Source organism: Arachis hypogaea, chromosome 15, assembly GCF_003086295.3.
Source record: "Arachis hypogaea cultivar Tifrunner chromosome 15, arahy.Tifrunner.gnm2.J5K5, whole genome shotgun sequence".
In the NCBI taxonomy this organism is placed as follows: domain Eukaryota; kingdom Viridiplantae; phylum Streptophyta; class Magnoliopsida; order Fabales; family Fabaceae; genus Arachis; species Arachis hypogaea.
Genome location: NC_092050.1, coordinates 103,408,118 through 103,421,784, shown reverse-complemented (window position 1 = coordinate 103,421,784; position 13,667 = coordinate 103,408,118). Strand labels below are relative to the sequence as shown.

The 13,667-nt window shown below is 38.5% G+C and overlaps 1 non-coding gene across 1 annotated transcript; it reads right to left on the bottom strand.

The window, feature by feature from the left end:
* Window positions 1–10,485: 10,485 nt before the first annotated feature.
* Window positions 10,486–10,593, bottom strand: LOC112752280 (small nucleolar RNA R71). The gene has a single exon (XR_003176725.1). It is a non-coding gene; the product is annotated as a small nucleolar RNA R71 (small nucleolar RNA).
* Between the last annotated feature and the right edge of the window lie 3,074 nt (window positions 10,594–13,667).

Genomic DNA, 13,667 nt, shown 5'->3' with positions numbered 1-13,667 from the left:
AGTGGTGGTATTTGTTTGATTTAATGCATAGCTTATGAAATAAAAGCTGCATAATGACATTTTCCTAGAAGTGTGAACTGGTTTGCTGTTATGAAGCCTTGTATCATTGAAAATCCCTTGAAAATGAATCAAAATAGAAAGAAAAAGAAAGAGAAAAGCCAAAAAGTGGCAAAGAAACAAATAATAAGGCTAGACACCAATAGCTTGGACCCTAGGACACATGCCTGTGGTGTTTTTGTACTAGGATATGCTTGGACAAGTAAGTTCTGAGGAGTATTTCAAAACTTGGCCACTTAGATCAACTGATCTGGGATTGCCAACTGAAAGTCCACCATCAAGAGCAACCTAGCTACAAAACACTTAGTAATCCAAAGAGATGCTGGGTATCAATGATCCTAGGAAGAAAAGGTGAGCCATGTGTCTGTAGTGAAGGAATGTTGAGCAAAACTAAGCCAAAGGCTGCTGCAACATTTGCCACCACGCCTTCAATGAATAATAAGATCTTTAAGCAAAATAAGGAAAGAAAAATGAGCAAGGAAACAAGCAAAAGTGAAGCATTATAGCAGCAACCTTAGTGAACCTTTGAGGAAACATATCTTATGTAACAGCACTTAATAAATGAGCTATCATTGTCTGCATAAAACCTCATGAACCAAGTTCAACTATTTGCTAAATAAGGATATGCATACTTCTCTGTTTCATTCCATCTTCTCTTCTGTTTGATGCTTGCTTGGGGACAAGCAGGGTTTAAGTTTGGTGTTGTGATGACAAGTCATCATATGCTAGCTTTGCAAGCATTTTTCACTTGTTTCATTAGGTTTTATGCACTTTCTTGCATTGTAAGTAAGTAATTTGGAGTGGAATTGCATGGTTTTATTGAATCAATCAACCACCCTTTAATTGACACAAAATCATGAGGTTTAAGCTAAAATTAATTGGTTTTTAAATGAATTTTAAATCTTGTGAATTTGGTGATATTTTGATTGGTTGTTTTGATTACTTGTAGGTGAAAAAAAAAAGTAATAAAGAATGTGTAGCCTGAGGGAAGAGAAAAGCGTGGCACAATCAAGGACAAGGGCCATAGAGCTCTTACCAAGAGCTCAGCGCTCTCACAAGGAGCGCTACTCAAGGGACCAAGGCCAAGCAAAGGGAAAGCTACGCTCTCCTTGTAAACCGAGCACTACACAATAACAAGGAAGCAAGGCAAAATTGCACAAAGCTCGGTTGGTGCCAAGAGCTGTATCGGGGGCCTTCCAAAAATAAATTCAAGGAAAATGTTTGCTAGTGAAGGCCACAAGGTTCGAACTCATGAGCAAGGAGATTAAGGGAAGCGCTACCCTTGCAAGGAAATAAGCCAAAATTGGCTGAAGTGCATTCCCTGGGATTCGAACCATGCACATCACGGAAGCAAGGAAGGAGGCGTTGCTTTGTTGTACAAAGGAAAAGGGCCAGCAATGCTTCCCCAAGGATTCGAACTTGAGCTCACACTAGAGACAAGGAGGAAGCTGCGCTCATGCCATGAACCGAGCCTTGCCCTGGGAGCAACACCCATGGGCTAAAAATTCAATCAAAATTCCAAATTAATTCAAGTCTTCACCAAATAAAAAAGGCCCACTCCAAATTCTGAGATCCAAAAATAGGAAGTGTATAAATAGAAGTTAGTTAGATTTAGAAAGCACCTTGATTTTACTTGGGAATTTTTTTCATTGGAGTTCACTTTTATCTTTGAATATTCACTGTTAGTTGGGAGATAGGGGAGGAGAATTGAGCTCTCTTCTTCTGGGATTTTCTTTTCTACTTACTTGACTCTTGTTTTGGATCTTGGGTGGAGAATTGAAGAAATTCTGTTTCAATCTCACGTTGAAATCTCTTTCTGTTGATTTTTCTGAATAATTCAAGGAATTGTGCTTGGGATCTAAGTTTCTCTATTGATTTTCATCTTTACTTCTTCTGCAATTGTTCTTGGTTGGATCAAGGAAAGAATTGAGATCTAGACTTGTTTTCTAGTCTTTTGACCCCTGAGATCTTTACTCTCTTAGTGAGAGTCTGCAATTTAAGTTTGGTTCTTTTGCTGTTTGCTTCTTCAAGCAATTTTACTCTTCTGTTTGAGATATGTTTCAATTCAAGTCATCTTCTATTCTTCTACTGATTGCTATTTACTGTCTTTTGTTTAAATTCTGCATTCCCAGCTCCCGGACCCTTTTTATGATTCAAGCAATTTACATTTCTTGCACTCTAAGCTTCAGCTCTTTACATTTCTTGCGATCTAAGTCACTGTCATTTACTTTACTTGTTCTTTAAGATTTGGCTCTTTAATTCTTCTGCACTTTAAATTCTTGTCAATTTCCCCCCTCCCTTTACTTTTCATGCAATTTAGCTTCTGTCAGATACAAATCACTCAAATCAACTCTTATTTGCTTGACTAAATCAACCACTAAACTAAAATTGCTCAATCCTTCAATCCCTGTGGGATCGACCTCACTCACGTGAGTTTTATTACTTGATGTGACCCGGTACACTTGCCGGTTAGATTTGTGTGTTGGGAATTTATTTTCCAAAAATACACATCAAGTTTTTGACGCCGTTTCCGGGGATTGAATTAGATTGACAATCATTAAGTAAGGTGGTGATCTAGATTAAGCATTTTTTATTTTTCTTTAATTTTGACTAACTGGTGCACGAAATTGTGATGTCCAAGCTCGAACAATCCCTGGCAACGCGAGCAACTTGGTACGCGTAATCGTGATTACACTTTAATTATGTAAAATTCATGGCTCTTTCTTTCCCTGGTAATGGCGCCAAGAACATGGTGCCAATATCATGGTTCACAACTTCGATACAACTAACCAGCAAGTGCACTGGGTCGTCCAAGTAATACCTTACGTGAGTAAGGGTCGAATCCCATGGAGATTGTTGGTATGAAGCAAGCTATGGTCACCTTGTAAATCTCAGTCAGGCGGATATAAATTGATAATGGTGTTTTCGAATAATAAATAATAGAATAGGGATAGAGGTACTTATGTAAATCATTGGTAGGAATTTCAGATAAGCGAATGGAGATGCTTTTCGTTCCTCTGAACCTCTGCTTTCCTGCTATCTTCATCCAATCAGTCTTACTCCTTTCCATGGCTGGCTTTATGTGATACATCACCACTGTCAATGGCTACCTTCGGTCATCTCTCGGGAAAATGATCCAATGCCCTGTCACGGCACGGCTAATCGTCTGGAGGCATCACCCTTGTCAATGGTTTCATCTTATCCTCTCAGTGAATAATATGCTCACGCACCCTGTCACGGCACGGCTATTCATCTGTCGGTTCTCGGTCATGCTGGAATAGGATTTACTATCCTTTTGCGTCTGTCACTAACGCCCTGCAATCGCGAGTTTGGAGCTCGTCACAGTCATTCATTCATTGAATCCTACTCGGAATACCACAGACAAGGTTTAGACTTTCCGGATTCTCTTGAATGCCGCCATCATTCTAGCGTACGCCACGAAGATTCTGATTAAGAGATCTAAGAGATATTCATTCTAGCTTATTTCATATAGAACAGAAGTGTTTGTCAGGCACGTGTTCATAGGGGAGAATGGTGATGAGCGTCACACATAATCATCACCTTCATCACGTTCTTGGGTGTGAATGGATATCTTAGAAGCGAAATAAGATGAATTGAATAGAAAACAGTAGTACTTTGCATTAATGCTTGAGGAACAGCAGAGCTCCACACCTTAATCTATGGAGTGTAGAAACTCTACCGTTGAAAATACATAAGTGAAAGGTCCAGGCATGGCCGAGATGGCCAGCCCCCTAAAACGTGATCAATAGTCTCCTAAGATGAACAATGGATTAAAACTGAGACCAAAGATGTCTAATACAATAGTAAGAGGTCCTATTTATAATAAACTAGCTACTAGGGTTTACATGAGTAAGTAATTGATGCATAAATCCACTTCCGGGGCCCACTTGGTGTGTGTTTGGGCTGAGCTTAAGTGTTGCACGTGCAGAGGCCATTTGTGGAGTTGAACGCCAGCTTTTGTGCCAGTTTAGGCGTTCAACTCTGGTTTTAGCTCCTTTTCTGGCGCTGGACGCCAGATTTGGGCAGAGAGCTGGCGTTGAACGCCAGTTTACGTCGTCTATTCTTGGCCAAAGTATGGACTATTATATATTTCTGGAAAGCCCTGGATGTCTACTTTCCAACGCAATTGGAAGCGCGCCATTTCGAGTTCTGTAGCTCCAGAAAATCCACTTTGAGTGCAGGGAGGTCAGAATCCAACAGCATCAGCAGTCCTTCTTCAACCTCTGAATCTGATTTTTGCTCAAGTCCCTCAATTTCAGCCAGAAAATACCTGAAATCACAGAAAAATACACAAACTCATAGTAAAGTCTAGAAATGTGAATTTAACATAAAAACTAATGAAAACATCCCTAAAAGTAGCTAGATCCTACTAAAAACATACTAAAAACAATGCAAAAAGCGTATAAATTATCCGCTCATCACTAACACACTAACTGTTTGAATTTTTACTTAAGCTAACTAAAACCTCACTCTAGCAATGGAGTGAAGTGTTTCTGGTTTTCTGGTTTGGTTTGTTTCTTGTGCTTATTTGTATGACAGAGGCAAGAAGAGAGACCCCTATTTTCTGTGAAGCTGATGAAAGAACTCTTAGGAGAATAAGAAGAGAAGCCAGAGGAAAGGGAATCATTGGTGAAGAAGTTTTTGAGGAAGAATACCAAGAAATGGAAGGGAACACTTCCAATGCTAATCAAGAGAGAGTGGTCAACAACAATGGTCAACCACATAGGAGAGTTTTGGCTTCCTACACATTTGCAAATCCTAGACATTATGGGAGTAGTATCTTCACCCCAAATGTCAATGCAAATAACTTTGAATTGAAGCCACAACTCATCACATTGGTCCAAAATAAATGCTCCTTTGGAGGAGGACCACTTGAAAATCCAAACCAACACTTATCCACTTTTTTGAGGATTTGTGATACTATCAAATCTAATGGTGTGCATCCTGACATCTACAGGCTGTTGCTATTTCCATTCTCCGTCAGAGACAAAGCTACTCAATGGTTGGAGATATTTCCAAGAGAGAGCATCAACACTTGGGAAGATCCAGTGAGCAAGTTTCTTGCTAAATTTTACCCACCTCAGAGGATTATTAGATTGAAAACTGAAGTGCAAACATTCACACAATTGGATGCCGAATCTCTATATGAGGCATGGGAGAGATACAAGGCTCTAGTTAGGAAGTGTCCCCCTGAAATGTTCAATGAATGGGACATATTGCATAATTTCTATGAAGGTTTGACACTAAAAGCCCAAGAAGCACTAGATCACTCAGCAAGAGGATCCTTACAACTCATGAAGACTGTAGAGGAAGCCCAGAATCTCATTGATATGGTGGCAAACAACCAATAGTTCTTTGTTCATCAGAGACAATGCCAACCATCACAGAGGAAAGGAGTGCTAGAGTTGGAAGGAGTGGATACAATCCTGGCTCAACACAAGGTAATACAGTAACAAATTCAGCAACAATTTGAGCAAATGACCAAGAGAATTGATAGCCTCCAAGTTGCAGCTGTGAATACAAGCCAACCATCAACCACATGGGTACAGAATGAAGAAAATCAAGAAGATCAGCAAGAACAAATCCAATATGTACACAACCAAGGTTCTGGACAGAATGAAGTGTATAGTGACACCTACAATCCATCCTGGAAGAACCACCCAAATCTTAGATGGGGAGATAACCACAATCAAACCCAATAGCCATGGCAAAGAAATTCAAACCAAAACTACCCAAGAAATAACCAACAAAATAACTACCCCAACTCCAACTTTTATCCATCCAATAACCAAACCACCAACCAAAACACTTATCATCAACCCTCAAAATCTCACAACCAACCACAAATCTCACAAGACTCTCAGAGAATCTCCAATCTGGAGATCTTAATGGAGAAGATGATGAAGAACCAAGAGCTTACAAGCAAAAATCAAGAAGCTTCCATGAAAAATATGGAAAGGCAGATTGGACAGCTTTCCAAGTAAATTTCTATTGAGAGGCCATCAAGCTCATTACCAAGCGACACCATTCCTAATCCAAAAGAAGAGTGCAAAGCTATACAGCTAAGGAGTGGAAAGACATTGGTGGACAACAAAGAAGAAACCAAGAAGCCTTTTGAAAGCAACAAAAAGCCAACAGAGAAAGAGGAAGCTAACAACAAGAATGTGACAGCAAGCAAGCATACTCCAGAGAAGCTCAAAGAGAAGGACAACCAACCACACAATTCAAGGGGAGAAAAGGAAGAACTAGCCCAAGGACAGAAGCAAGTGGGGAAAACTTTCACACCTCCATTGCCATATCCCCAAAGATTCAACAAAGAAGCAAAGGATCAACAGTTTCACAAGTTCCTTGAAGTTTTCAAGAAATTGGAGATAAATATTCCGCTGGCTGAAGCATTAGAGCAGATGCCTCTATATGCCAAGTTCTTGAAGGAGCTTATCAACAAAAAGAGAAGTTGGCATGAGAAGGAAACTATATTGCTCACTGAATAATGCAGTGCATTAATCCAGAAAGGGCTTCCCCCTAAACTTAAAGACCCTGGAAGTTTTTTTTTGCCTTGTACCATTGGCAGTATGATCATCAACAAGGTACTGTGTGATTTAGGGGCGAGTATTGATGAGCGTATAATTTATACGCTTTTTGGCATTGTTGTTACATAGTTTTTAGTATAATTTAGTTAGTTTTTAGTATATTTTTATTAGTTTTTAAATAAAAATCACATTTCTAGACTTTACTATGAGTTTGTGTGTTTTTATATGATTTGAAGTATTTTCTGGCTGAAATTGAGGGACTTGAGCAAAAATCAGATTCAGAGGTTGAAGAAGGACTGCAGATGTTGATGGATTCTGACCTCCCTGCACTCAAAGTAGATTTTCTGGAGTTACAAAACTTCAAATGGTGCACTCTCAATTGCGTTGGAAAGTAGACATCCAGGGCTTTCCAGCAATATATAATAGTCCATGCTTTTTCTGAGTTTAGATGATGCAAACTGGCCTTCAACGCCAGTTCCATGCTGCATTCTAGAGTTAAACGCCAGAAACAGGTTGCAAATTGGAGTTAAATGCCAGAAACAGGTTACAAACTAGCGTTCAACTCCAAGAGAAGCCTCTACACGTGTAAAGCTCAATGCTCAGCCCAAACACACACTAAGTGGGCCCCAGAAGCGGATTTATGCATCATTTACTCATTTCTGTAAACCCTAGTAACTAGTTTAGCATAAATAGGATTTTTTACTATTGTATTTATATCTTTGGATTATCTTTTGATCATTTTGAGATCTCTAGACCTCCATGGGAGGCTGGCCACTCGGCGATGTCTACCCTATTATCACTTATGTATTTTCAACAGTAGAGTTTCTACACACCATAGATTAAGGTGTGGAGCTCTGCTGTTCCTCATGAATTAATACAAAGTACTATTGTTTTTCTATTCAATTCAAGCTTATTCTGATTCTAAGATATTCATTCGCTCCTCAATATGAATGTGATGATCGTGACAGTCATCATCATTCCCAACCTCTGAACGTGTGAGTGACAACCACTTCCGTTCTACCTTAAATTGAATGAGTATCTCTGGGATTCCTTAATCAGAATCTTCGTGGTATAAGTTAGAATCCATGGACGGCCATTCTTGAGATCCAAAAAGTCTAAACCTTATCTGTGGTATTCTGAGTAGGATCTGGGAAGGGATGGCTACGACGAGCTTCAAACTCGCAAGTGCTGGGCGTAGTGACAGATGCAAAAGGATCAATGGATCCTATTCCAATATGATCGAGAACCGACAGATGATTAGCCATGCAGTGACAGCGCATTGGACCATTTTCACTGAGAGGACAGGATGTAGCCATTGACAACGGTGATGCCTAACATACAGCTTGCCATAGAAAGGAGTATGAATGATTGGATGAAGACAATAGGAAAGCAGAGGTTCAGGAGGAACAAGCATCTTCATACGCTTATCTGAAACTCTCACCAATGAATTACATAAGTATCTCTATCTTTAATTTACGTTTTATTTATATTTTAATTATATTTTAATTATCAAATATCCATAACCATATGAATCTGCCTGACTGAGATTTGCAAGATGACCATAGCTTGCTTCAAGCCGACAATCTCCGTGGGATCGACCCTTACTCACGTAAGGTTTATTACTTGGACGACCCAATGTACTTGCTGGTTAGTTGTGCAAAGTTGTGACAAAGAACTAAGATTATGAACGTGCGTATTAAGTTTTTAGCGCCGTTACCAAGGAATGAACCGTCACGATTTTTGCGCACCAAGTTTTTGGCGCCGTTGCCGGGGATTGTTCGAATTTGGATAACTGACGGTTCATCTTGTTGCTCAGATTAGGTAATTTTTTATTTTATTTTAACCTTTTTATTTTTTTATTTTCGAAAATAATACAAAAAAAATTTTCTTTTTCGTTTTTTCCAAATAATTTTCGAAAAAACTAAAGAAATTAATAAAATCATAAAATCAAAAATATTTTTGTGTTTCTTGTTTGAGTATAGAGTCAATTTTTAAGTTTGGTGTCAATTGCATGTTTATCTCTTTCTTGCATTTTTCGAAAACTCATGCATGGTGTTTTTCATGATCTTCAAGTTGTTCTTCGTAAGTCTTCTTGTTTGATCTTTAAAATTTCTTGTTTGGTATTTCTTCTTATTTTTCATATGCATTTTTGAATTATTAGTGTCTAAAGAATAAAAATTTTTAAGTTTGTGTCTTGCATGTTTTTCTTTTCTTAGAAATTTTCAAAAATAAGTCTTGATGTTCATCTTGATCTTCAAAGTGTTCTTGGTGTTCATCTTGACATTCAAAGTGTTCTTGCATATTTTTCTTGTTTTGATTCATAATTTTCATGTTTTGAGTCTTTTTGATGTTTTTCTCTTTCCTTATTAAAATTCAAAAATCAAAAAAATATCTTTCCCTTTTTCACTCATAAATTTTCGAAAATTTAAGTTGACTTTTTCAAAACTTTTTAAAATTTAGTTGTTTCTTATGAGTCAAATCAAATTTTCAATTTAAAAATTCTATCTTTTTCAAATCTTTTTCAAAAATCAAATCTTTTTCATTTTTTCTTTCATATTTTCGAAAACTTTATGATTGATTTTCAAAATCTTTTTCTTATTTCTAATTCATATTTTCAAAATTAATGCTAACAATTAATGTGATTGATTCAAAATTTTTAAGTTTGTTACTTGCCTATCAAGAAAGGTTTAATCTTTAAACTCTAGAATCATATCTTTTTACTTTCTTGTTAGTCAAGTAATCAACTTTAATTTTCAAAATCAATTCTTTTTAAATTTTTTTTCAAATCTTTTTCTAAATAAATTTCAATCACATCTTTTTCAAAATCAATTTCAAAATCTTTTCTAACCTCTTATCTTTTCAAAATTGATTTTCAAATCTTTTTCAACTAACCACTTAACTTTTTGATTTATTTTAAAAGTTTACTATTTCAATCATATCTTTTTCAAAACTATCTAACTAATTCTCTCTTTAATTTTCGAAAATCACCTTCCTCTTTTTCAAAATTCCTTTTTAATTAACTAATTGTTTTAAATTTTAATTTAAATTAGTTTCATTTTTTCTTCTTATTTTCGAATTCTAACTTTGATTTTAAATTAAAAACAAAAATATTTTTATTTTAATTTATCTAATTTTCGAAAATTCTTCTCCCTCATCTCATTCTAATTATTTATTTATTTACTAACACTCCTCTTCATCTAAGAATTCGAACCCACTCCTCACCCTTGTGTTTGGATTCTCATCTTTTCCTTCTTCTATTCTTATCTTCTCCTATTCACGTAAAGGAATCTCTATACTGTGACATAGAGGATTCCATATTTTCTTTTCTATTTTCTTCTTTTTTCATATGAGCAGGAACAAGGATAAGAACATTCTTGTTGAAGCTAATCCTGAACCTAAAAGGACTCTGAAGAGGAAGCTTAGGGAAGCTAAAGCACAACTCTCTGGAGAAAATCTGACAGAAATTTTCGAAAAAGAAGGAGACATGGCCGAAAATAATAACAATGCAAGGAAGATGCTTAGTGACTTTACTGCACCTAATTCCAATTTACATGGAAGAAGCATCTCAATCCCTGCCATTGGAGCAAAAAATTTTGAGCTAAAGCCTCAATTAGTTTCTCTGATGCAACAGAACTGCAAGTTTCATGGACTTCCATCAGAAGATCCTTTTCAGTTCTTAACTGAATTCTTGCAGATCTGTGATACTGTTAAGACCAATGAGGTTGATCCCGAGGTCTACAGGCTTATGCTTTTCCCATTTGCTGTAAGAGACAGAGCTAGAATATGGTTGGACTCTCAACCTAAAGACAGCCTGAACTCTTGGGATAAGCTGGTCACGGCCTTCTTAGCCAAGTTCTTCCCTCCTCAAAAGCTTAGCAAGCTTAGAGTGGATGTTCAAACCTTCAGACAGAAGGAAGGTGAATCCCTCTGTGAAGCTCGGGAGAGATACAAGGAACTAACAAAAAAGTGTCCTTCTGACATGCTTTCAGAATGGACCATCCTGGATATATTCTGTGATAGTCTATCTAAATTATCAAAGATGTCATTGGACCATTCTGCAGGTGGATCCATTCACCTAAAGAAAACGCCTGCAGAAGCTCAAAAACTCATTGACATAGTTGCAAATAACCAGTTCATGTACACTTCTGAAAGGAATCCTGTGAGTAATGGGACGCCTCAGAGGATGGGAGTTCTTGAAATTGACGATCTGAATGCCATATTGGCTCAGAATAAAATATTGACTCAGAAAGTCAATATGATCTCTCAAAGTCTGAATGGATTGAAGGAATCATCCAACAATACTAAAGAGGCATCTTCTAAAGAAGAAGCTTGTAATCCTGAGAACCCTGCAATAGCAGAGGTGAATTACATGGGTGAACCCTATAGAAACACCTATAATCCCTCATGGAGAAATCATCCAAATTTCTCATGGAAGGATCAACAAAAGCCTCAACAAGGCTTTAATAATGGTGGAAGAAACAGGTTTAGCAATAGCAAGCCTTTTCCATCATCCACTCAGCAACAGACAGAGAATTCTGAGCAGAATCCATCTAGCTTAGCAAATATAGTCTCTGATCTATCTAAGGCCACTTTAAGTTTCATGAATAAAACAAGGTCCTCCATTAGAAATTTGGAAGCACAAGTGAGCCATCTGAGTAAAAGAGTCACTGAAACTCCTCCTGGTACTCTCCCAAGCAATACAGAAGATAATCCAAAGAGAGAGTGCAAGGCCATTGATTTAACCATCATGACCGAACCTACAAGGGAGGAGGAGGACGTGAATCCTAGTGAGGAAGACCTCCTGGGACGTCCAGTGACCAATAAGAAGTTCCCCTTTGAGGAACCAAAAGAATCTGAGGCTCACCTAGAGACCATAGAGATTCCATTAAACCTTCTTCTGCCCTTCATGAGCTCTGATGAGTATTCTTCTTCTGAAGAGAATGAAGATGTTACTGAAGAGCAAGTTGCTAAGTTCCTAGGTGCAATCATGAAGCTGAATGCCAAATTATTTGGTAATGAGACTTGGGAAGATGAACCTCCCGTGCTCACCAATGAACTGAATGCATTGGACAGGCAGAAATTACCTCAAAAGAAACAGGATCCTGGTAAATTCCTAATACCCTGTACCATAGGCACCATGACCTTTGAGAAGGCTCTGTGTGACCTGGGGTCAGGAATAAACTTAATGCCACTCTCTGTAATAGAGAAACTTGGGATCCTTGAGGTGCAAGCTGCTAGAATCTCATTAGAGATGGCAGACAACTCAAGAAAACAGGCTTATGGACAAGTAGAGGACGTGTTAGTAAAGGTTAAAGGCCTTTACATCCCTGCTGATTTCATAATCCTAGACACTGGGAAGGATGAGGATGAATCCATCATCCTTGGAAGACCCTTCCTAGCCACAGTAAGAGCTGTGATTGATGTGGACAGAGGAGAGTTAGTTCTTCAACTGAATGAGGACAACCTTGTGTTTAAAACTCAAGGATCTCCTTCTGTAACCATGGAGAGGAAGTATGAAAAGCTTCTCTCACTGCAGAGTCAACCAAAGTCCCCACAATCAAACTCTAAGTTTGGTGTTGGGAGGCCACAACCAAACTCTAAGTTTGGTGTTGAACCCCCACAGTCAAACTCTAAGTTTGGTGTTGGGAGGTCCCAACAATGCTCTGCATATCTGTGAGGCTCCATGAGAGCTCACTGTCAAGCTATTGACATTAAAAGGCACTTGTTGGGAGGCAACCCAATGTTATCTAATTATATTTAGTTATTTTCTAATGTTATTTTATGTTTTCTTTAAGTTGATGATCATGTGAAGTCACAAAAACTACTGAAAAATCAAAAATAGAATGAAAAATAGCACACCCTGGAGGAAGAGCAGTCTGGCGTTAAACGCCAGAAACAAGCATCTGTCTGGCGTTTAACGCCAGAAACAAGCACCAAGCTGGCGTTTAACGCCAGAAACAAGCATCTGCCTGGCGTTAAATGCCAGAAACAGGCTACATTTGGGCGTTTAACGCCAGAAACAAGTAGCAATCTGGCGTTAAACGCCAGGATTGCACAGCAAGGGCATTTTACACGCCTAATTGGAGCAGGAATGTTAAGTCCTTGACCCCACTTGATCTGTGGACCCCACAGGATCCCCTCAGGATCTGTGGACCCCACGGGATCCCCACATTTTCTTCTCTCCTCTTCACACCTTTTCATAACTCTCTTCCCCAAATACCCTTCACCAATCACCTCAATCACTCTTTCCCATCACCTCTTCACCACTCACATCCATCCTCTCTTCCCCATAAACCCCACCTACCTTCAAAATTCAAACTAATTTCCCTCCCAAACCCAACCCTAATAGCCGAACCCTACACCCCCCTCACTCCTATATAAACCCCTCACTCCTTCTTCATTTTCACACAACACAACCCTCTCTTCTTCTCCTTGGCCGAATACATCTTCTTCCCCCATCTCCTCCATTTTATTCTTCTTCTACTACTTTTTTTCTTCTTTTGCTCGGGGACGAGCAAATATTTTAAGTTTGGTGTGGTAAAAAGCATTGCTTTTTGTTTTTCCATAACCATCAATGGCACCTAAGGCCAGAGAATCCTCAAGAAAGAGGAAAGAGAAGGCAATTGCTTCCACCTCTGAGTCATGGGAGATGGAGAGATTCATCTCAAAGGTCCATCAAGACCACTTCTATGAAGTTGTGGCCAAGAAAAAAGTGATCCCTGAGGTTCCTTTCAAGCTCAAAAAGAATGAGTATCCGGAGATCCGACTTGAGATCCAAAGAAGAGGTTGGGAAGTTCTCACCAACCCCATTCAACAAGTCGGGATCCTAATGGTTCAAGAGTTCTATGCAAACGCATGGATCACTAGGAACCATGATCAAAGTGTGAACCCAAATCCAAATCATTGGCTTACCATGGTTCAGGGGAAATACTTAGATTTTAGTCCAAAAAATGTAAGGCTGGCGTTCAACTTGCCAATGATGGAAGAAAACACACGCCCCTACACAAGAAGGGTCAACTTTGATCAAAGGTTGGACCAAGTCCTCATAGACATATGTGA